General features: G+C 44.2%; 1 protein-coding gene across 8 annotated transcripts in view; it reads left to right on the top strand.

Moving 5' to 3' along the window:
- Nucleotides 1–24,356, top strand: part of LOC119021333 (glutamate receptor-interacting protein 2-like) — a 264,095-nt gene that overhangs the window by 133,539 nt on the left and 106,200 nt on the right. Inside the window, exon 1 of one of the 8 annotated variants that reach the window (XM_037101563.1) lies at nucleotides 5,086–5,132. The exons of 6 other annotated variants lie outside the window; for them this stretch is intronic. The gene's annotated coding sequence lies outside the window, so the exon portion shown is untranslated. Of the gene's footprint in view, nucleotides 1–5,085; nucleotides 5,133–24,356 lie in introns of those variants that run through there. One more of the 8 variants, XM_037101564.1, reaches the window with a different exon arrangement.

Here is a 24,356-nt window from a genome sequence, read left to right as displayed (position 1 = left end):
CTTCCAGTTTTAGCTCCTATGTTCAGTACACTCTTTAATGACTCACATATATATATATATATATACAGTAGGTTTTCCCACATTAGCACACCTTTCTGTTTTACAGTCGTTTAAGTCTCTTTCATGTGAGCGGTCTCGCCCTTTGGCATTTTATGCACACAGTGAGCATCATGAAACATTGATCAGTTTCTCTGCATCTGATGAATCGAAATGTCAAAGACAAACTTGAATCTCCCTCAGGGTCCTAAAATAAAAAAAAAAAAAGGTCTTTTCTCTTCCAGTTCAGGTTTTTCTTTAATGTTCGGTACCCTCCGTTCTGTTCACAGAGATTGTTGGTTTTTGGTTTTGGAAGATGAGAAGAGTGAGTGGAACGAAAAGTGCTGTGTCACTAATAACTGCAAATTGCTAAACTGCTCCCAAAACTGTCTCTGAGAGGAAGTCGTGAGGGAAACGTCATCTTCTCTCACAAGTCTATTACCAGTTTGACTTCTTCCAGTAAGTCTGTGGGAGAAGTAGTGCTTCATTATAAAATATATATCAGATATATACATTTTTTATAGAGATGTGTGTTCTGGCTGGTGGTAATTGGTTGACAACTGATTGATTTCACAGACAGTGTTGTTTCCCGCCTGCGTGCTTTTTAAAGCATTAATTTGTGTTCCTGCAGTTTGTGGTTTGTGGTAGTTAACGAGTCTCAGAGGATTCTGTTGGACTTGAGTGAGAGAAGCTGTGAAACATGTTTATTGATTCATTTATGGGTGAATTGGGAGCGATGGATGACATTTTGAATGACATTTTAGGGTACACGGGGCATCAGAATCATACTGATGAAAGACCCGCCTCCTCGGTGCTCTTCCTGGATTGTCAAGCTCAATATCTGAGCATCTGATTTGCCTGAAAATGAGCCTGTGTTTGTGTTATTTTAGAAACCTTTTTACTTCTGAACTCTTCTCAGTTATCTAACAGACGATGTGGTGTTTTAAATTTCAGGTTAGTCTAATGTTTATCCCAGGGGTTACTGGTGCCAACAAACTAACAAAATCTACATTGGTGCATCTTAAACTGTGTCCCAGTTCAGGGACTGGATCTTTTTTTAAGTATGTGTCCTACAAAACTAAGACCAAAGCAAAGAGTGAAGCATATTTTGCTCTCACAGTCATTAGGCCAACACTTTGACATCCTTTTATAGTTAAATATAAACTCCTTGCATCAAAAATGTACCCAAATCACGAGTGGTCACGGCCGACAACACCACGGTATCCTCTCACAAACGCCACAAGCTCGTAGTCTTTTCAAATTACAGAAAGTTAACCTTTGCATTAAAACTGGGATGCAGTAGAAAGTTTGCGCTACATGTCGAGAGAAAAAATGTAGAAAAGTGACTGCGACATATCCATCCGCTCAGAAGAAACCCCACAACAACCAGAACACTGTGTGCTGCACTGGGCCAGTAAACAATGCAGCTTGCGTGGTGCTTGGCTTTTGGCTCGGAGTCTGTTTTAAAAACAGGGAACTGTTTGGCAGCCAGCTTGGTAACAAGCAGTGTTCTGTGAAAGCTCAACAGTGCACTAAAATATGCTTCTGAGAACAGTGTTGGCGCCGAAATAGGCGGCATAGTAACAGAATGTTGGTTTATAGTTTCCCAGCTGCCTGGTTTGATCTGAGACGATGCACATGAGTCAGCTGACAGCAGCGCTACAGTCCATCATGTCAACTGTTACACGTCGTGTTTTTATTTCTCACATCAACAACTCAGCTTCTCTTATTCTGTAAGTCTCTATTAAAATAAGAGTGTTTTAGTAACTCGGAGTGAATCTTCTGAAGTAATCAAGTTTTCCACAACACGCTCCTGCAAATGTTTCACACTAAAAGCCTCGTTAAGGAATGGAACATTTCTGCCTACCGAGATGCTGCAAATGGGAAAACAATTACTAACAAGCACAACAAGCACAAAACAAGAATCCTCAAGTCCTTAACTGTAGGGTTACACATGGTGATAAGAAGAAGTAATGCAGAGGCTATAAGCAAGGAGGGACTCTGGAATATTGATTTATTTTTCTTTCTCTGGCAACTGTTTTCTAAATATGAAATAAACAGGCTGGAAAATAAAAGAAAAAAATAAAAAACCACACACTGTACTTAAAATAGTCTGTTGCTATGTGGGTGTCGGTCCATTCAGTATCACTGTAACAGCGAGCGAACTCCTCCAGCACGCTGTATCAAACTCTGCTGCTTCCTCGCACGACGACTGTGGGAGAATATTAGTTCATCTGTCTTCTGAAAGTCACTGTTGGCAAAACATAATGGCAGTCATGAAATGTGTGCTTCATTTAAAGCGACATTTCCCGCAAACGTTGCTCTCTCCTGCGTCTCGCCCTCCCTCCCTCATCCTCGCCGTTACCTGTCGTCTCTCCTCTCCCACCTCTCTCTCTGCGCCTCCTCTCAGCTGTCCTCTCCTCATCCTCCTCTCCCCTGTGGACTGTAATCTCTGACTCCACTCTCATCGCACTGCAACTAAACAGCTTTATTCCTTCGCCTCACTTTTCCCCCTCCTCTGCTCGCTTCGTTCTGCCCTCATGTCTCCTCTCGCCTGCTGTCCACACTTTTCTTTCTCCTCTCTCAAACCTCCTGCCTTTTCACCGCCTGGATGTTCACTTTCTCTCCCCCCCCCTCGCTTTTACTCAACCCTCAGCTTCTTCTCAGTCTTCCTTCCCTCTCCTCTCCTCCATCTTCCCTCTGCTTTCCCTTTTCAACACCCTCCCCCCTCCACCTCCTTGTCATCCTTCGTCACCCCCCTCATCTCTCTATTCTTCCCTTCCTCTGCCGGAGCCCAGCCGTTTGCTGCTTTGATCTCTCTGTTACTTTGTTAAAGCGTACCCTTCAACCTCTCCTACACCCCCTCAACAACACTGTTACCATGACACTGGCAGAGACAGAGCAGAGAAGAGACAGTGGCAGAAAAGATGATTGTGAAAAATTCGGAGCCGTGCATGAGATGATACGGAGCGAGCGAGGTTTTAATTGAAAGAAAAAGGAGCGAGCGAGGAGATTAGAGGTGGGGGCGAGAGACAACAACAGAGGAAATGAGAAAAAAATAGAGATGGAGAAAAGAGAGGGTTTGAGAAACAAACCGCTGGAACGGTATAGATGTATTATTATATTACTTTAAAGAAGTTAAATGGATCATTTACGGAGGCGTACACTGTGTTAGGAATGTTAGGGTTTGTAGAGGGTTGTTTGTTGGGCCCAAAAGCAGAAGACAGGGAGTTTGTTAAAGGAATGTTTTATCATCATCGAGTTGAAGGCAGTGGATCGAGGCTCAGGCTCAGACAGGCGGCTCAGCAGGTGTTGCTTCAGGGACCCACAATGCCGTCTGCTGAGGCTTTGGTGAAAGCTCTGGTGAGTCAAAATTGGAGGGATGTGCAGTGGAGTGACGGTTGGAGGCAGAAGTGCTGGAGGCTGGAGGCTGGAAACAGAGCTCGAGGAGAAGCAAAGTTAGTTGGGCAGGAAACACAATGACACCAGAGGTGAAAGTCACAGGTAGCAGCGCCAGCTGAGAGAAGATGTGCCTCATCAAGGAGACGAAATAATCCGGCAGAAAGTGGAAATAAGAGTGTTTGAGCTGGAGCTGATGATCAAATGTGCTGCAGGTGTGTGAGAGGCAGCAGCTCCATCCATCAGATCAGCCACGCCCGGCCTCCGGAGAGCACGACACAAGAGCCAGACATCGAAACAAGCCACAGCAGAAGTAAAAAATAATGTCAAGGAAAGTTGGAGAGCCAGTTTTCAGACCAGGAGTCAGTGTTTCATTGTTCCTCCAATATCTTAAGAAACTCATTTCCCACTAACGCAGCCCCCTGTGCTGTTTTTTGTCTGAATGCCGGCGACTGAAGAGTCGTCGCACGCTGTGATTCCCCCCGTTGTTGGTGTTCCTCGACCATCCTAATCAATGTCGCTTCAGGACCATCGTCCAACTAACCAGTCGGGTTTGCAATTCAAGGAAAAACTCATTCAAAATATACTAACCAGAGGAATTATCCTCTTGTTTAGCAATGTGAAACGGTGCATTAACCATCTGAACCAAGTTGTGCTGAAATATAAGTGATATTTTAATAAAAATATGCATTGAATTTTCGCTCTCTGATAGAGACTTTGGTCAGTACCCCACATTTCTCTTGTTGATACTATTTGAATTGGTGGCTGAACTGTGAATAAAAAAAGCAGCATGAGGACTCAGAACCACTCTGTGGAAAGTAATGCGGTCCCATTAAATATTTAAGATTTGGGACTAAAGTTGGTGGACCGGCGGACTGACTGAACGATCAGCCAATCGATACCGTCGTCCTTAGAGCTCTGCTGCCAGTGTGACTAAAAAAAGAAAAAAAAGAGGGTTACTATGAGTAACACAGAAGACAAGCAGGGAGATGTTTTTTCTCTTGAATCTGAAATGGAAAAAGATAGAGAAAGATAATCAGAGTAAAAGGAGCATTTATGATTTTCTTTTAAAAAAAGACAGAAAATGATGGATGGAGAGGGAATAAAGAAGCTGGGTGAAAATTCATGAAATATAGAGGAGGAAGAAAAAAATGTGTGTGAGTATGACGGAAGAGAAAGAAAAGTGGAAGTGGAGAAGAAGCAACGGCGAGGCAGGAAAAGACAGCGCAGAGGAAGAGTACGAGTGTGAGAGAGAGAGAGAGAGAAGCTGAAATTCACACTACTTCCCACACAAAAAGACGGAAAGAGAGAGTGAACAACAAGAGTGAGAGACGGAGGTGAAAGATGGCGAGGAAAGAGAGAGGAGAGGGGGGTCGGTGTGTAATCACTTCTCCCCTTCAGAGAGGATTCGCTCGCTCTCTCTCTCTTTCCTGTCTTCACCATGTGACCGGCCGACGCTCCAATACCGCTCTCTTCCTTCACCCTCTCCCTCTCTCTCTCTCTCATCTCATCCCTCACTTGGCTCTCACTATGTCTGACTGAGGAGGAAGAAGAAGAAGAAGAAGAGGAAGAAGAAAAGGAGGGAGAGGAAGACAAGCAGGAAGAAGATAAAGAGAAGAAGAGAAAGAAAAAGAGAGAGAGGATGTTCTCTGTTTCGCTTAAGTGCCGCTTAGGGGTCATCAGACGCCGGAACAAGGGTACGTGTGTGTGTGTGTGTGTGTGTGTGTGTGTGTCAGAGAGAAAAAGACAACTGCCAGCTTCACTGCTGGTGTGTGTCTGTGTGTGTGTGTGTGTGTGTGTGTGTGTGTGTGATGTCTGTTTAATCGCATCTTTAATGGGTACGATGCTTAATGAAATTGTGTGTGTGTGTGTGAGTTTCTGCAAGTGTAAATATTTGTGTATGCACGTGTGTGTGCATCCACGGTGAATTTGGATGTGTGTGTGTGTGTGTGTGTGCTGTTTCCGCTTCCCGCTGATGTTGACATTTTATTTTGTCCTCCTTCTTCTTCTTCCTCTTCTTCTTCTTCTTCTTCTTCTTCTTCTTCTTCTTCTTCGTCTTCTTCTTCGTTGGTTGCTGTTTCGAAGGCAGTATGTCCACAGGAAGCCACACAAACTCTGATTGAGTTTTCTCATTTGGACTTAAATAAGCAGATCTTATTCTCCTCTCAGCAAGTCAATTTGATTTTCTGTCTTGATGTGAGTAAACAGAGCCTCGGCCGGCGCTCAGTGTTCCTCCTGCTGATCAGTTTCACAACAGGTGGGTTTTTTTCTGTCCCAGCGAGTTTAGATTGTTTGGCTCGAACAGGAACTTCATGTCCAAGTCTTCTATACGGAAACAAGGAGGCGATTTTTCAGATCCTGTTTAGTTGGTTGTGTTTATCTTGCGTGTTCTATCTGAGGTGATGGAGGGTTTCACGTCCGAGCAGCTCGTCTGATGTTTCGTCTGGAATTAATCTGATTCGGTTCAGGTTTAATGTCAGTTAAGAAAAGCCGTCCTTCAGAGGTGAAAGAGATCCTTTTGACGTGTTGTTTTAATCTGAATCGTGTTTGCTAACAGAGGAGACACACGCTTGACTTCATGTCAACTTTTCTTCACTTTTGGAGTTACTACTGCTAACGTATGTTGTGTCGGCCCGTTCTCACCCAGCAGCAGGACTCAGGCGTAGTCTGGCCTCTCCTGTTGCAGAGTGGTGGGGGTTCAGGTTCCACACGTGACAAAGTGTCAAAGTTACGTAAGTATGGTGATAACTTACGGAAGTGATGTGACGGAAGCAGTTATTTCAAACCGAAACATGATCTTCTTCTAAACCTAACCAACTAGTATTGGTGACAGAACCTGTCCGAGCTGTGACGTTTTCATAAAGTTCCTATCAGTTTTTTTTGGAAAGTCTAACCAGACAGTGCACTTTCATTATTCCCAGCTTCACTGCAGAGCCCTGCGCATCAGAACCTGAACCTAACACGGTGAGAAGATCATCGTGAGTGAGGCGGGAGTGACGTGTTGGTTGCATTTCTCTATGTTAGAGCGAAACGTCTTTCCTCGTGCACGTTTTGCTTACTTTGCAGCACATAAATGAAAGTGATGGGTATAATGGCGACAGCTTGTGTGCGTGCGTCTGAGAGATACAGGTGATATTTCTGCGGCGACTGTCTGGACGACTGCCAGTCCATAAACTTTTACGGCTGGAGAATATGAAGCTCATGACTCTTGTTTAATTCAACAAATGCGCTCAGTTAAGTGAAAGGAGACGATGTTTATTATTTATCACGAGGGAAATATTTTGTTTGGATAATTGAGGTCAAAATCGAATCAGTTAATAACCGGCATCACAGTGTTCTGTGTAATTTGCAAAGCCGCTTATTGCACCGGTGTGAAGTGATGAAATGATTATTGTTGAAATAAAAAGCAGTTATGTCATGAAAGAGCCGAGCGAGCCGAATAACAACAACAACAACACAAAGACAAATACTTGAGATGTTTTCAACACACAACAGGAAACTATTATATAAACATAATTTCGCATGAAAAATGCATGAAAAGCTTCTTCACTGCGTAAACAAAAGCAAAAGCTTGTTTTTGTTTAATATTTAATGTTTAAAACTTTTTTAGTTAAATTGCCCTGCAAATGTTCACGTCCTGGGATTTGAACCAGAAACCTCGCAGTGATGCTAACAGCAGAAACGTTATCATCCGGGGGGAAGTAAAAGTTACTCATGTTCACAACTGCTGTCACGTCAAAACCTGTTTTTGTTTGAAACAACCAAAATAAAAGTTTAAATGAGAGAGTTCGGACTGTAAAGACCGCCTGCGCTTTAGACCTCAATGTGTTTCCAGTCGCGGTCAATATTTGCTCCCAATAATCTCCTAATAACAGAAAAGTTGTTTGGTCCCAGGTGTCTGGAGTTTTTAAGGTTTCAGTAATATTTTAATTGCAGAAACTTTCCAGTCTGTGAGTGAACATTGATCACAGTGTGCGGTGCTGCAGAAACTCTCCTGCTTCACCTCCGTCTCGTTACAGCAGCAGGACTCTGCTGTATGTGGGTTAGCTGTGTTTCATGTATGACACACAGCAGGCTGGGACTCTACTGTTCGCTGTTCTTTATGTGTGTGTGTGTTTGTAAAACAGCAGAGTGAGATGCATGCTCGGCTGCCAGTGGAACTTGAGGGCCAGTTTGTTGTTGTGTGTGTTGATTGATCTCCAAATCTCAGCGAGCTGTTGGGACCACTAAATCTCCCCCATCCTCTCTCTCTCTCTCTCTCTCTCTCTCTCTCTGCTGACTGACTTTCATTATAAATGAGGCCACTGCTCACAGTATGTCGTGTGTGTGAGTGTGTGTGTGTGTGTGTGTGTGTGTGTGTGTGTGTGTGTGCATATTGATGCGGCTGAAAGAGAAGGTGATGCAAGTGTGTGTATCCTTATGGTCTGTGTGTAAAGTGTGTGCAATGTTGGACGGCATGTATGTATGTATGTATGTATGCAATAAGTCAATATAAGCGCGTGTGTGTGTGTGTGTGTGTGTGTGTGAGGTAGCGAGAGATGAATGGTGTTTCATCTCAAAGGACTGAGCAGTGTGTAACACAGGACGTGGTTCGATGCCGCAGCCGAACACAAATCATCAGTCGTCTCGCTTTCCACGGTTCAGCACTTCACTGGAGTTTCCCCACATCCCATCTACAAGTCGCTGCTTTCCTCGAATCCAGAATGAATAACAAGACCTAAAGGGACGAAGTAAAGATTGCAAAGTAGGACTTAAATCAGTGTTTCCCGTTCTGCCGCATCAGTGTTGAGAATGAGAATGAGAGTCGGTGCGAGGCTGGTGCCATTCTCAGATCTTTTAAGTCCCTCACACTCTCCTTTGATTCACCCGCATAATTTCAGTCTTTGCAGTTAAAAACAGATGCCGTGTTCACCCGCAACAGTTTTGCGACGTGTTCCTGAGCTCATGTAGTAATCTCTCTCATACAGTCATGTTTGATAAAGAGCTGCATCCTTGCCTGTAACTGACTGAGCCTTTCCAGGGTGCGTCTTCATACCCTTCATACTCGCCTGTTACCAATTAATCTGTTCACCTGCAGAGTGTTTTTGGAGCGTTCACCAACTTATCCAGTCTCTTGTTGCCTCTGTGTCAACCTGTTTTTCAGGTAACTTAAGCACACTGTCTTTGTGCTGCTTTTAATTGAATATAAGCCAAAAAGAATCAGCATATTATCACATTCAGTTTCTTTTATGCCTGTTTTTTTTTTTGGAATTGGGTTTGTACTATTTTCTCAGTTGGCAGGAAACCAGTGGAGACTCCAGGAAGTAACTGGTCCGGGCCAAGAAACAGTCTGACACATGAAATTGGTCAAGATATATGACAAGATATAAAATGTTCATCAGTGAGCTTTAAAAGTGGCTGTTGGATTCGTTCAGCTTTGGACGGAGTCAGTAGAAGTCAGCTGGCTGCTTTGTTGAGATAAAAGTGGTCAGAAATCTTTTTTATTTAACACTCCAGTGAGAGAGGAGAGTCATCGTTGTTGTTTTTTTTCAAGTATTTTAGGCATCAAAAGAAGCCTCTGCACTTCTAGCCCCAGTGACTCTGATTGAATACAGTCTTTACTAAAGTTTTGGTTCAAGCACCACATTAAGCAAACCTTGAATATTAACCTGAGCTGCAGTGAAGCTGCATTGCTCTCCTCTCAGTAAGAGTGTGTGTGTGTGTGTGTGTGTGTGTGTGTGTGTGTGTGTGTGTGTGTCTGTCAATGTGATGGAGAGAATGTCTGAAAACGAGAAAGGTGTGCTCGACAAACTCCCTCCGGGTTGAGCAGAAATTCTAAAAAACGAGGCCTGTGTGGAGCGCTGCCGTGTGCAGGATTCCTCACTTTGGTTGTCAGTGCAGAAATCAATAGAGCAGAGGTGTTGCTGGGTGCATTAGATAAGAGGTTTACCCGGTTCAGAGGGCTAAACGACTGAGGCGCGCCACTATTAAGCCTCTGCAATGTTTCTAAATGAGGGTCCTGCTCAGCTTCCTCCTAGTCGTCACTCTCCTCCGTCACGTCTGATGGTTCCAGGGTCGCGGGAAGGTTTCCTTACAGATTGTTTCGATAGTTTCAGAGCGGGAGCACCTGGTTTTGTCATTTTGCATGAAAGAAGTTTAAAACACAAAGTAGGGCTAAACAGACTTGCATATCAGGAGACCTAATTAGCACCTCGCGATGGAGTAACAGGCGTAATTACCCAAAAAGACAGAAACTGAGGATGTTCCTGGCTCCAGTTTTCTTGATTTGTGTCCAGCAGTGGGTGGAGTGGTGGTGGAGGACTCCACTGCTGCACAATGGCTTCTGTTTTTGGATAAAGAGTCGTACTGAAGTCTTTAGTGATTCATGACTTTCCGTAGGTGGAGGTTTTTCTACGAGTGATTACAAAAGAGAAAAAAACTATTGGATTTGTTCAGTCTTGTCTTACTGCTCCGGCTGAAGTTGCTTCATCACGCGGCTCAAACTTTTGAAACTCACGGCGAAATCTGAGGAATCAGGAGCTGTGTGTCTTTTCTCTGAACACAAACAGAAGATGTAGATCAATTATGTAAAGAAAAACAGTTCTGTCTTCTGGTTGCACTGTGTTTAAGTGCAGTCTCGCTGATATTGGATGGATTGTTTTTCAACCACTACCCCCTTACGTATAGCTTATGTTTAACACAGCCGGGGGCAGACACCTCATAGGTAATCGATGGCACCAGCAGGGCTGCAGCTTTGAGCAGAACAACACAATGTGACGCGTTGCATCACTGCTGCTTTCAGCACCAGGAGACGTTAACTCAGCTCTGCAGCCTGTGTTTAGCTGACAAGAAAAGGTCCCGGCGGCACATCGGTGCAGTAGTTAGCGCTTTCGCCTCGCACCAAGAGGGCTCCGGGTTCGGACCTGCCTGGGCCTTTTTGTGCGAAGTTTCCCCCCAGGATATGTTTCCTAAATAGAACTTGCAGGTTAAGTGAGGACTCTAAATTGCTCATCGGTGTGAAGGTGAGAGCGAACGGTTGTTTGTCTCTCTGTCCTGTGATGACATGGCGACCTGCGCAGTGTGTAGCTCCTCTTGTCCAGTGTCAGCTCAGTTCAGCTCCATCCCCCCCATGGAAATGACAGAAATAGCTTGAGGGAAGAAAAGTTTCCACGGCTTGAGATTTTCCTTGGCTCGTCTTGGATTAAATCCATCATGACACCCAGGTGAATAAGAATAAAAGATGATGAAAAGTGGTGAAACATTTCCTCATTATGTTACAGACATGTATTTGCTATACACACATCATTTCCTGGTGGCAGGGCTGCCAAAGCGAGTACACTTCTGGTGCAGTGTGCTTTATAGGTGTCATGTATTCGAGCAGTAAGCTGCTGCAGAGGGATTACAATTGGATGTTTTTTCACGTCAGCAGTACGGTGCTGAAAATTCGGGAGGTTTTAAGGAGAAATGGCAGCCGAGATTGGTCACAGACGCGAGGTGTTTGTCTGCAGGTGAGGGTCTCAGGATCTGATTGTGTTTCAATCCTCCTGAGGGGGAGCAGAAAACAGAACCCTGAGACCGAGACTTACCTTCTTCATTGGGTTGGTTACACTCCTTTAGCTGCTCTGTAGGAACCATCTGCTGCTTGACTGTATTTCCTCCTCCTTGCAGAGACTTCCTCCTCTGCGAGCGTGACCGGATAAAAAGGCTCTACTGCTGATAACTGAGCAGTCAACGGCGTCTCTCCGTCACCATGATCCATTAGACTGGAGCACCTGGACCGGAGAAAAGATTCTCTGCCATAGACTTGATTGGGTTTGCTGCCTGTGGCGCTGTCCGTGGTGCTGATCCCCGGGCCTTCACACACTCTCCGCAGTGCTGAACGTGTTATAGAGAATACACACTTATTTAAACTGCTCTGTGAGAGTGTGAAAGCTGAAGCTCACATGTGTTGGGACATGAATCGACAATATTGCGTTGGATTTTCTGAGCAAACACAGAATTGTTTGTCCCCAGAATTTCCTTCTCACTCCCTTCATTGCTTTCCTCTCCACTCGTCTCACTGTGCACATTGTTTTCTTTTTTTACAAAGCGGTGTTTTCACCCACAGGATTTACTCAAAAGTCTACATTTTATTTCTAAGTAGAAAAAAGGAACTTGTAGTATTTTTCTTTGCCTTTGTTAAAAATGAGAGTCACAGCTGAAAAATTGACAGCGTGGCCTTATTTTAATCCTGATAAAATGACAAAGTCAAAGAACGGATCATCTTGTCTCGTATCTACCAGCGATGAACTGCTTCCTCGCTCTCTGGTAAATCCAGGATCAGCAGTCGTAGCTCAGGAGCAGTAGTTGCTAGGTAACTTGTAGTGTTTAGTCAGCGATTAGTTTGGCCGTGACTAAATTCAGACAAAAGACAAAAATAGCAAGATGTCGGGGTCTCTTAGCTGAGGGCTTGTGTGCTTTATTGTAGTAATAATAAAGTGACATCTCACTGATCCCTGTGGGGAAGTGTCGTTTAATATTGAAGCACCTTCACCCAGATGATCTAACACACTTCATTTCTCAAATAAGGTCAAAACACATTTTCTTCACGATCAAGTGAACAGTTAGATCGCACACGAAGCCCCTTGTATTTCAGTTTCAAGAGAACATTCAAAAATAATAACACTGAGGGTGCGTCTGATCGATCGGCGCACCCTGACATTCATTCTAAATAGTGTGATCTGTGGTTTCTGTAAAGGCCGATCAGATAAACACTCAAGAGAGTTTCTCCTCGTGGCGCTTAAGTATCCCAGCAGGGCTCCAGACTGACGGCGCCCGGTTGCCTCCCAATCAGGACGATGACAGAAAATGAGCAGTTACCATGAGTTACAATAGCTAACCCTCTCTTTGCAGTGCTGTGTAAGAGCTAATTAGACTCTCTGGCTGGCTACTCTGCATGACACCTGAGAAAAAGAGCTGACGGTTCTGAAATGCTCTGGTCCATCTATTCCCTCAGGCACAAACGGCCGGACCTTGCAAATACGAGCTAGTTAGTAGCGAGCAGCTGCGTCCTGCGGTGTAATTGGTTAAGAGAGCTAACGGCTAACAGAGCAAATAGCTTACAGACGGGCTACAGCGAGGCCACAGCAGGACCGAGAGTTTGTGTTCAGAGTGCAGTTTAATGTGACAACACAGCAGGTTCACACTAAATACATGTGCTGAAGAGCTTGTACAATACTTCCAATACACTGTAGATCAGTGTACATTTTAGACACAAGTAGTAACCGCAGGGTAGAGCAGTGGCCTGAAAACTAAAGAGCGAAACAACTGAGATGTGACGTTCTTTCTGACCATCAGTTTGGGATCAAACTGTATGGAGCCATCATTTGTTTATGAGTCCAGGATTATTTTTTAAATATTTTAAAACGATCCCCATCTTTTTGAGTAGAATCCTGCAACACTGTTTCACTATTGAAATCCAGAAATGTTCTGTAACCATCCATCAGCGTGGTGGGAACTAGATTACGACTTAAGTGTCATTTTGGACTTACTTACTTACATCAAAAACAACTGAAGAATCCCTAAAATAACTCAATTCTGTTCTATTTTTGAAGTGTTAACTTCAGAGATAAGTTTGTATATTGTTTTAAACTGGTTTCTTCGATCCAAATCTAATTATTGTGTCACGTACAACAAGATAATCATGAAGTAAAGAAACTTCCTTCCCTGATCACCCTGATTAACACCGCGTCTGTTCATTCAAGTATTTTCTTTGCAATCTGTCATAGTGTGAACAGCAACAGCCATAGTTGGAATGAAATCTTGCGTTGTCTGGGCGCAAACCCGACTTATTACATTTTGCAGTGAGACACCATTTGTTCCAGAGGACTCTGTGTGTGTGTATAAGCAGAAGTGGCAACAGATTGGCCTCTCAGTTAAACTGACCCAAACAACAGCTGACAAAAATGTCCTCGGGGCGAGACGGCCGAGCCTCTGCCAGCTCGCTCATCATAATGGCCTTCTGTGTGAGAGCGCTGGAAATGAAGCAGAGGGAGCATCAAAGGTTTTTCAGATGATTTCTCTTTGAAGATCGACTCACAATCGCAATCCATGTAATCTGCGAGTGTCTGTCCCCGGACGTATCGGAGGGCGTAGCAGTCGGTGTAAGAGGAGGCAGCAGGAGCAGCATCAAAGCCCCCGAGTACCTGATAAAGAACCGAGCGGGACGCCTCGGTCCCTGGAGGGGAAATCCACAGATGTCTCTTTTCTCTCCCTGTGTCACTTTGTCTCTCTCCGTCTCTCTTTCTCGAGAGTCACGTGTATATGCATATAGATTCATACCCGCCGGGGGGGAGAAACGCATGAAAAGACGCTCCAGTGCATATTTACACAAAGACAACAGAGCAGCCAGCAGCCATAAAAACTGAAATTATATTAAAGGAGTGAATTAAGGAGAAAAATGTGTTCAAGTTTCACACCAGTACAAGTCGATTAGCTCTAAAACCCTGATGAAAAGTGCTTTAAGATGCAATTTAACCCAGTTTAAAGCCATTTGGCGCCACATCTCCTTTTGTATGGAGATGTGAGAGAGATGATTACCAGCTGAGTGCTGCTGCATCTCTGAGGGCCGTTTGGCAGATAACCAGCAATCACTGAACGTCGGATTCTATAAATCGAGTCGGCTTGAAAGCACGAGAATATTCTGTCTGTGATGGTCCCTGATGGATCTTGCATACATCAGTATATATTATTGTATCGATCAGCTGTTGATACATTCCTGAGATGTGTTTAAGGCCCCACAGTTTGGACCCAAACTGATTTGAAAAAGGTGTTATTTACACCCTCGAGGCACAAGGGAGCTCCTGTACCAACTTCAGATGGAATGTGTGCTAATGCTATTAACTTAGCAGCTACAGTGAAGATTTTGGCTTCAAAAGGGAATAAACAACATCTTCTCAAATCAATTTGGCATCTCGGGGGTTCCAGAGCAGCTGCGTGTAGCCATTTTCTGTTTTGTTTTTTTTTTTGTTTCATTTCAGTCAATGCTGTTTTTGCTTCGAAGCCCCAGAAATGTTTTGTGCTCAACTAAACTTCACACAACTTTCCATCAGCATGGGGTCGAGCAGATAATGAGTGAATGCTCAATTTTGGGTGGACTCATCCTTTGATGATGTGTTTCATGAAACAGACTTTAAAATGCGTGTTTTGTTCTATAGCCGGGATGAATATGTTCATTTAGGTCAATTTAATGACTGTGAACAACTGGCACCGCTGGAGCCTGATTAGTCATCGAGTGTGACTGAGGTCGAAAACCTGCTGAGTCCAGCTTTCAGTCCAAATGCGCGAAGTGGCCTGATTGGACGGATTTCAGTCATTCTTTTGATGAGCTGACCCCAGGAACAGCTGTGCTGGAACACGTCCAGCTGCAGTCAGGCTGCACGCTGCTGCAGGAAGAGATTGTTCCCCACAACCACTCAGAGTGAAATCTTCAGTTTGCATCATTTAGTTTTGGTTACGAGACGACTCCTGTTCAACATTCCTGGAAATAGATGATCCTAAAACGTCTGTCTGAATCCGGATCACAGTAAATTCAAAGCTGTTGTTGAAACATTTGGGGTTTTTTTTGGTTCTCTTGAAAGGTTTAGAAACTGAATTTTCTTCCCAGGCCGTCAGCAGCTCTGCATGTGCTTCTGTCGTTAATCTATAGGAGTTTGAACACACTGATATCATTTACATTTTCTCATTTCTCTTAAATGTTTTAATGCTAAAAATAAGCCTGCAGATGATCTTTGCGGCCCATATTAGCTGGAAAACACGATGGGCTCCACATCATATAGTCTCATACGTTCAAAGTAGGCGACAATATTGCTGAAAATGGACACTTAACACTTGTTTTTCTAAGGAAATATTCAGGCACCTGGCAAAAGAAAATGTTTTTCGACATCAAGATATGCCTGACTGAGAGAAACAGGAGCACAAACCGAACATTACACGTCACAAACTTTATGCATATAAAGCGGCAAAAACAAGAGCTTAGGTGGAAAAACAGCCTAGTAATAAGTAATAGTAATAATAATAAACGTGCACAATTTCAATGTTTAGGGCTTTGAAATGTACATAAACTACATATTGTGACAATATGTGATGGTTAGACACTGAGTTTGTTTTCGGGGTGCATAACAGTCACACAGAGATTTAGTCACAAAACTTCATCGTAGAGAAGACGAGACTATTTTCAGCCGTTGTTCTGGAAACCGCAGATGACCTTCACACCTGTATATCGCAGCGGTGCACTACTAAAGACAGCGATCGGAATAAACTGCGACCTCACCCTCCTACACATGTAGCAGCTCTCACACTTACAGTCTGTTAGAGGTTTCAGCTTTTATCCTGGACAGAAATAGTCGGGGCTGATTAGTGTTTTGTATTCTCTTCAAATTCTCACTCGTCTAACGTTCAAGAAAGAGTTCCTGTAGTGTTCTGTTACGGGACTGATTGATGTTTCAAGGATTATTTGGGCTGAAACATCCCAAAAAAGTGTCAGAACTTGTCAGTGCCGTCACCTACACACACCACAGATCTTATACATGTCATGCATTCCACTGGTTTCTGTTTATGAATAATACTTCAGACGCTGTTTTTGAGCCATCTGCAAACCTCATTTTATATATATATATATATAGATAAATAAATCAAATCCCAAGGAGGCAGAGACAGCAAGACAGATGAAGTGTCTGAGACAGAAACTCTGAAACTCGAGACTCTTGCTGGAACAAGATGTTTGAGTTTCTGTCGCAGCATCCTTCGTGTCTAGAGAGCGTGCGAGGATGAAAGCGAGGGTGCCTTTGTGTGTCTAATACGCCGCGACTCCACCAGAAGTGTTTCAGGATGCAATGTTCCCTGGATGAGTGTAAGAAAACGCTGACCAGTGTGACTTCCAGCAGAAAGGACAGAGTTTTCTTTTTTCTTTTCTTGTAATTTAACCTCTCCGCCCCCCCACAAGAAGATTTGCCTGACTTTCAGTTTCAGAAATACAATACAAATTGTCACTTCCTGGTATTTTTGTCTTCATTGTGCCTCCGATGCTGCACTGAAAAATGTATTCTAATCCGAGGTGTGCATAATGCACTCCTCAAATCCCGCCGTTCATTAGCTAAAGCTTCCCATCCGTCAGTGAGCCCCCGAGGCTCCGAGCGCAGCGACTTAATAGGGAGGAGGCACTCGACTCTGACAAACCCCTCGGTCTCTCACTTGAACAGGCTGTACGAGTGACATCCTGATGTGCTGCCACTGTGTGCTCCCGTCGGAATACGACGGAACATGTAGGTTAAATGAGGTTAGAAGGGGAACAAGGCGCCGGGCGTGATGCATTAGAAATGCACAATGCGGCGGTGATTTGCCTGAGGGCGCCTGCGCTCGCTCCCTGTCTCCAGCCCTGCGCTGTCAGCTAATTAAATAAATATAATTCCACAGAGAGGTTTGTGGAAAAACTCCACCGCCATGTGGATCCGTTTTTGGATTTGGATAGAAAAAAAAAAAAAAACTTCTCCTGCTCACCTGCGAAGAAAATCACTTCCCCAAGTTCTCAATCTTTAATGAGTTAGCGGCTCTTTAAAGCGACACTCCTCGAGGGTGCTGAATACTTTTTTTTTTTTTTTCAGTTTGCGAGTGTCTTTCCTCCCAACGTTGTCACTCATCCTAATGAACTGTCATCTAACCCGAGGCTGAGGTAATCAGTGCCGAAGAGGCAGGAACTGAATCTATAATATAACGGCGTGGATCATTTTTCATGCGTTTGTCTTTCCGTCCCCCGTCACTGTCGCTCCGACTTTTCTTTTTCTTCAGCGCTAACTTTGCAACAAAGAACCCAGTTTTACACCTCAGAACATCCCAGCTTCACTCGCTAACCAATTCAAGACACGAGAAACTAGTTTACAGTATGTCAGGAGTCAAGATGCTGCTGCTCGTAAGGGTTCTGGATTGATCAGCGTGTTGTTGATTGGTTGGCTGGTTTGAGTTTGATCAGACTTGACTTTAGTCCAACTTAACTGTCAATTTAACATATTTCCACACCACATCTTCACTCAAAGAACTTGAACACACCACGTCAACTAATGTGACTGAGCCCAACTCGAACCTGGACATAATTTACAGAAACTTTCTGTGAATTTGGTATTCCCAAATGAGCCAGCACTCGCTGACAGTGGCGAGTTGGGTATCCATGCTTCTAGACTGTGAATACTCGAAATATTGGTCAAAGCGATGTTGTTGTTAGAGAGGAGAAAGGAGGAGCCAAATGTTAAAATATCAGGGTACAAGGTAAATGTTAAATCAATTATCATTATAGAACACAGCGTTGCATAACAGCATTCAAGTTATTTAACTCCTCTATGTTACTCAAACAAAGACGGTATATATCCAGAGCCTGATCCGCTGGAGACAGGTTTCTGATTTCACTTTGTCTGGCCAGGGTCCCATTTGACATTACAGCAGCAGCCTTGAAACCAAGTTGATTACTGTGTAATTTATTTATATATTCATTATTTGACCCCTCTCCTTATCGCAGTACACTCCCTGCAAGTGGACTTTCAGAGGGCCTTGAATAACCACCATATATTTTCGGGTAAGGGCAGGGTCAGCATTCACGGTGGGTACACAGCGAAGGTTAATGTTTGAACGATGTCGACAGCAGTAAACGGGATGTTTGAGGGCTGTTTGCTCAGATCTCTGCAATTAAGACAAATCCTTAGATTTCAAACAGATAGCATCAAAGGAAGAAGTGCGGAGCGAAGACACAAATTGAAAGTCTCCTCGAATTAACTTTCGCTAAGCTCCATTTCCAGAAAATGTGGGATTTGTGCATGACGGACTGACACGGCTTATGACTGCTGAATACGTCTTACTTAGTCATGTAAAAGTAAAGATGCTTTTCCCTCCCAGCTCTCTGCCTCTGTTTACCTTGGCAAATCTCTGAAGGGAGTTGAACCCCTCACCCTGTCAGTGTCACTGCTTTGTTCTCCCCATCGAGCTGCGCAGGGACCAGAGAGTCATGCTCTGTGAGGCAGGACCCAGAGGGTATCGTGCGTAGTTGCTGAGTTGGATTAGAGTTATGAGTCTAATAAAGCAGCTCAAGCATTACATTTTCTTCCCTGCTTGCTCTCGGATTCAAGAGGATTTTCATCTGTAAGCTGCAACTCATCTTCTGCATCTCTGCAACGTCTCTGCAGGATTTAAAGTATTCATTCCATCACAAGACTTCTCGTGTTTGGGAAGCAAAATGGGAGCGTTGTCGTCGGCATAGAAGTTTGGCGAGCAGGAAACACGCTTAAAATAATGCTGACTATATTTATGACTATTTGCTCAATAAGTGGAGAAATTAAAAGGGTGAAGCGAAAACAGAAAACCAAAAGAAAAAATATCTGTCCTCAAACATTCAGCTGCATAATAAAAACCTCAATCAACAAACACACCTTTTCTAAAGCCTCACAATCCACCTACAGACCACAGATAAATTAAATCTCAACGTTGTTTGTTACGGTTGAATTTTCTATTCTCTGCTCAGGTTAAGGCACAAAAACCGCTTGGTTAAGTTTAGGAAAACATCACGGTTTGGCTTAAAATACCTGTTTTCTTTAAGTCTCTTAAACATTTTTAGATGAAGCACAACTTTTCCATTTTGTCTAAGTTCTCTCTTTGATACCACGAGAGCTGCAGAGCAGAACTTGCTGTGGGACTGGTGCCGTTTGACATTTTAATAGCGGTCAGAGGTCTCAGGATTAATTGATATGTATCTCTGCCTAATGAAGCCAGGAGGAGGAAAAAGTGAGACTTTCTGCTGCTCGCCCTCTGCAGAGACTGTTGGATCTTGAAAAATATGCAAAGTGTTGACCTAAGAGATAAAATGATTGAAGCTTCTTGTCTCGTGGAACAACTTCAACACTGACTGGGCCGTAACATGTTCGCTGTAGTCCACTGTGACTGATGACGACAGCGTCCTCAGAACAGGTTTAAGCTTTGATGAACGAGTGTTTGACATATAAATAATTCTCCGTATTTGTGCGCAGCCCCGTCAGTGGTCTTGGATTATACATGTGGGTTTTTTTGATGCCTCCGTCTTTGCCTGAAGGAAAAAAATACCACTGCTCCTCCATTCCAGCCCTCATTTCATTTGTCACAGCTTGGTTTTAATTCCGTCCTCGGGCCTCTTCAGACGACGTGTTTCTGTCACAGCGAGAAGCCGCCGGAAGAACCGCTTAAGAGCTTCTGCCTCCACAATTACTGCATTAGCGCTGATAACAAGGGCAGGACGGCAGTTAAAGTTCATCTGGCGTCTTTGGAGTGTGATTGCTGCACGGTGAGTTTCTTATTGTCAACATCGACTATTACATCGTACTTCAGGCAAATGAGTGAGTAATAGAGAAGGGGCAGATAAATCCCATGACTGTAACAACATTTTTATATTCTCAGATTCCCCGTTTTTTGTACGAGGGACAAAAATATGTTTATATGTGTCTTGAAACTGTGGTGGTTGAAAGACATCCTGTGCTAATGGACAGAACATCAGCAGAGGTGTTTCTGCTGCTTATTGTTGGCATGTTTTGTGACTCCTGAAGTGAAACTGCTTTATTTCCGTGCACTTTCTGTTTTTTGGGGGGGTTTTTGGACCATTTTGAAAGCTGAGTTTCAGAGCTAGCAGGCCAGATCCACTCAGCTGTCGGCCTGTGGGCTGAAAGCGTCCCTTTGATAACCTCGTTCTGGCTCTTTCGATCATATTGTTGGTCGGCTAATTAGTCCATTTATTAGTTCCGTTTGTTGCTATGCATAAAAATAGTCTCATTTCATTCGAGGGTTGTAACCCAGGCTGTTTAAGCAGAGAAAATATACGAGAATCAAACAGATGATCTACCTCTGAGATGAAGAAGGTGTGTTGTTATTTATTATCCTTTCTTTTCCACTTGTCCCAGATATCTGAAATCAGAAGCAAATCTTTCTTTAATGTCAGCGCCTGTCACCTTAAGCGTCTCATCTCTTGAACAGTAGATAGATCATAAATAAAAAATGAATAAAAAATCCGATACTCGGGCGTCTGTAAAATCACGTTAAGCTGCAGCTAATTTGAATCACATTTGTGGGCGAGGCAACGTCAGAGTCGTTCATAATAAATGCGCTCACTTTTGATCTCATGAAGATTTGATTTTGTACACTCTTCACCAATCTCAGCCCACGGCGGAGGCTCGGCTGCACAGCACGGGGTCGTGAGAGTGTCTTTTTCGGGAATGTTCAAATATGAATCGAATCAAGTCAGTCATCTTCGTGAGAGAGCTAATCGCTTTTTATCGTGGCTGCTTGTCAAACACTCTCGCAATTACATAACAGTAAATGCACTTGATCTGTTCAGCCGTTTAGGTTTTGGAGAGTTGACGCATGTGGCAGCTTGTCATTATGTCTAAAGTCATTGGTTTATTAATCAAGGTCTCTCCATGTCTGCATGCTCTTTGTTTTTTTATATCATCCAGCACATTTGGATCATCAAGAAAGTTGCTTCTCTGCTGATCTTAGACTTTCAGTATGAAATATCCGGATCCAGAAAAGTTTCTTTGTCTTGTTTCTGCTCGCAGCTTGGACGCCCCTCGCTCTGTGAAACGATACAGTGCATGATGTTCCTTTTCTGTTTTTACCTTTCCGTCCAATTTTTTTTATTATCCAGCGTTTAATTATGAGTTTGAGATTTCAGGTGGAAATTAGAGAGCTCAGCAGCCCCGAGTGTACTCAGGTTATGTTCTCCCTCTCACCCACATGAAGCTTGGAACGGCTCTAAGGGCTCGGGGTGAAGTTTGTTCGCACCGACTGAGAACAAGCACACTGGCCCCCGAGCTCTTCTCTCAGCTATCGTACAACTTTCTCTGGTTCACACACACACACACACACACACACCTGACTCCGAGGGAAGCTCCTACAACTCGACACTGCTGCTGACACCTTCATAACTTGCAATATTAACTTAAGCAGGAAAACTGGGGGCAGGTTTTAATGTGCCCGCCGTCCACCTCGGGGTCCTGACTCAGCCGCATGGCTGTGCCATGTGTTCACTGGAAACATTTCTTTATTCTCGTAGCCTCGTGTCGGATGTGCTTCTTGAAGACGTTGTGACAAATCTTGATGAAAGTAATTTCACACTGCAGCAGTTCAGAAATGCCACCGACTGGACAACGAGTGTATGGATGTTAAAGGTTTAGCTGCAGCTGTGGCTCTGTATGTCTGCAGGGGGGGTTGAGTCTGTCCTGTGAGACATGGTCGGGCCGCTGATGGTTTTGCTCATGCCCACGACAAAATGATCTCCAAAGGCCCTTACACGAGATTACTTGAAGGGTTAGAGAGTGTCCTGGTGTCCAGCCCCTCTGTCAGCGGCTGTGTGCATGGTTCTGATGAAGTCCTGTGGTTTATTATAACACATCTGTCAGCTGACAAACCACAGATGTGTAGAAATGTAACATTTCCTGTGCCTACGGTTTGTTCAGGCGTGTAAACCACTCGGTCAGGATAAAGAAAAGGTTCTGTAGCAACGAGCACAGCTGGTAAGTCTCCTGTCGCCCCACCATATAAAATATCCAGTGGTTTCTTGCTTGCAAATGTTGATCTGTCATGTTGAAAGCTGCTGCCTCGTAAATGGACCGGCTTTTACATCGGCCGGTTCTACTCCTCCAAACTCTCAAAGCACTTTACAGCCCTTGTCATGTCCACTCGCTGATGGCAGAAGCTGCCATGCAAGGTGCCTGCTCATCAGAAATGATTGCGTTTCCTCATCACAGGCCTCCCACAATGTTTCTACGCTCAGCTGTTCACACACACGCTCGCACACCGATGGAACAGCCGTTGGGAGCAATTTGGGATACAAGGATATTTTTATGTGCAGCGCGGGGATCTGGGAATGCAACCGCCGACTTTCAGATTAATGGCAGCGCAGTCGACTGGATGTAATGTTTGCAAGGTTGACATGTGTACCAAACCTGACATATCGTGTTCACATTAAATGCTTATCAGTCAGCTTTTACATCAGGCAGTGGAGCAGATGCTGGCGGCGTTATTACAGGTGAGTTTAAAGACAGGCCGGGATATTTCCAGCCAAAATCAAACACAAGTATTTAAAGCCCAACCATGTATGTTTTTCTCACGCTAACCACATTTCTTTTGTGTGTAAACCTAACCAGAGCGCAGACAATCAACGTAAAGAAACGTTCAGTTTTAACTTATCTGTGGTTTTGCGGGAAGGTGCATTTGTTCTGGTTGTTGGTGGACGGGCTGCTGAACATCGAGAGCAGCCGTCTCTCTCAGCCACCTCCTGACGTTAAAGTCCCCGGCCGATGAGATGGTTCCTCAGCAGCCACAGTACAACTACAGCCGCCACGTCCAGAGTACCACAGGAACAATCACAACTGTAGCCGCACCGCAGCTCGAGCATCAACAATATCCACAGGCCCGGCCGTCGCTGCAGCGCTACAGCTGTGCTCACAGTCAGCTGCTGTATACTGTCAGAGATTCATGTGCAATAAATGCATGTATGTACGTGTCACTTCAGCTCTCCTTTCTCTGGTATCTGTGGCATGTTGTCTCAAACTGGCAGTGCACTGGTCCATACGCAAAGTGTTCCTGTGGATCACAGCACCTCAGCAGCGTGACCTTTCAAGGACTCTGTAACTCTCTTTTTTCATATTATTTGTTTTTTTTGCGAGCTGGCTGACCGACCTGTTTGTCTACATCGGCATATTTAGATTTAATTGGCCATGTTTGATGTGTTGTCATTCTGTATTTACGCTGAGACGTGCCCTCGTCAGACCCGAGAGAACCCCGAACACAAACAACCGCTCGCGAGCGAGAAGGTCAGAGCCGACAGAACGCGGAAACAGATGGAACGACGTGTTCCTGCGACCTCTGAATTAGCGCGCGTGAAAAGCTAAGTACCTCATTTTTTTGGAGGCACGGGCAGATTAGAGCGAGCAGGGGAGGACAGTTATTAGGACGGTTATAGAGGCATTTTATTTTTCCTGAGGAGATGAGCTTTTCAGCGTCCAATGGAAGATCGGGGTGTGTGTTTTGTTGTTTTTTTTTTCTCCAGTAGGTCTTTAAGACCCTGATGGTGCTTTTGTGTTTTAAAATGAAGGTTGTAGCCCACACAGTGTCGGCAGAGCTTAGCCCCTCTTAAACTGCGACGACGTAACACTTTTAGTCTGCTGCCTCTGCTCGGTAAGACCCAAACATCAGGAGCACTCTGCCGTGGCTTAGTACATTATACATAGTGTCAAAGCCGGCACACACACACACACACACACACACACACTGAGCAATTCACAAGATACATTATTTATAGTGTCAGAGCAGTGTGAAGCTCACATTGTATATTATTCATAGCATCAGTACATCACACACACACACACACACACACAGTGATGCAGAATGTCAGTCATTATACCCATGATACATAGATCGTATTAGTCTACACACACACACACACACACAGGATTCGGTCTAAGAGATCATGATTAGTGTGTGTGTGTGTGTGTGTGTGTGTGTGTGTGTGTGTGTGTGTGTGTGTGTGTGTGCGCGCTTGAACAACACGGGCTGAAGGAAGCAGCAGCTGCACTCGAGATGTCAGATTCCTGCGTGCGTGAGACACATTATATTTTAATGTACGATGACGCTGCAGTGAGTTTAACAAGTGTTCAACACAGTTCGCGTTACACAAACAACGGAGGATACAAAGCGAGTGACGAGCAGAGACGAAAATCACGGGACACTTTCGCAGAGTCTACATCTTTCAGGGTGACGTCATCAGCAGGTTATTACCACCTGTATGCACTTCTTTGTTAAGCAGCGACCTCTGATGGCTGTAGATGTTAATATGGCAACAGAGGAAGTCAGACAGAGTATTATACTAATATAGAGACTGATGAGTTTGCACAGGAAGG

The sequence above is a fragment of the Acanthopagrus latus genome, chromosome 6 (genome assembly GCF_904848185.1).
Source record: "Acanthopagrus latus isolate v.2019 chromosome 6, fAcaLat1.1, whole genome shotgun sequence".
NCBI lineage: Eukaryota > Metazoa > Chordata > Actinopteri > Spariformes > Sparidae > Acanthopagrus > Acanthopagrus latus.
Note: the sequence above shows the minus strand (reverse complement) of the source record. Positions and strands in the feature narration are given on the sequence as shown.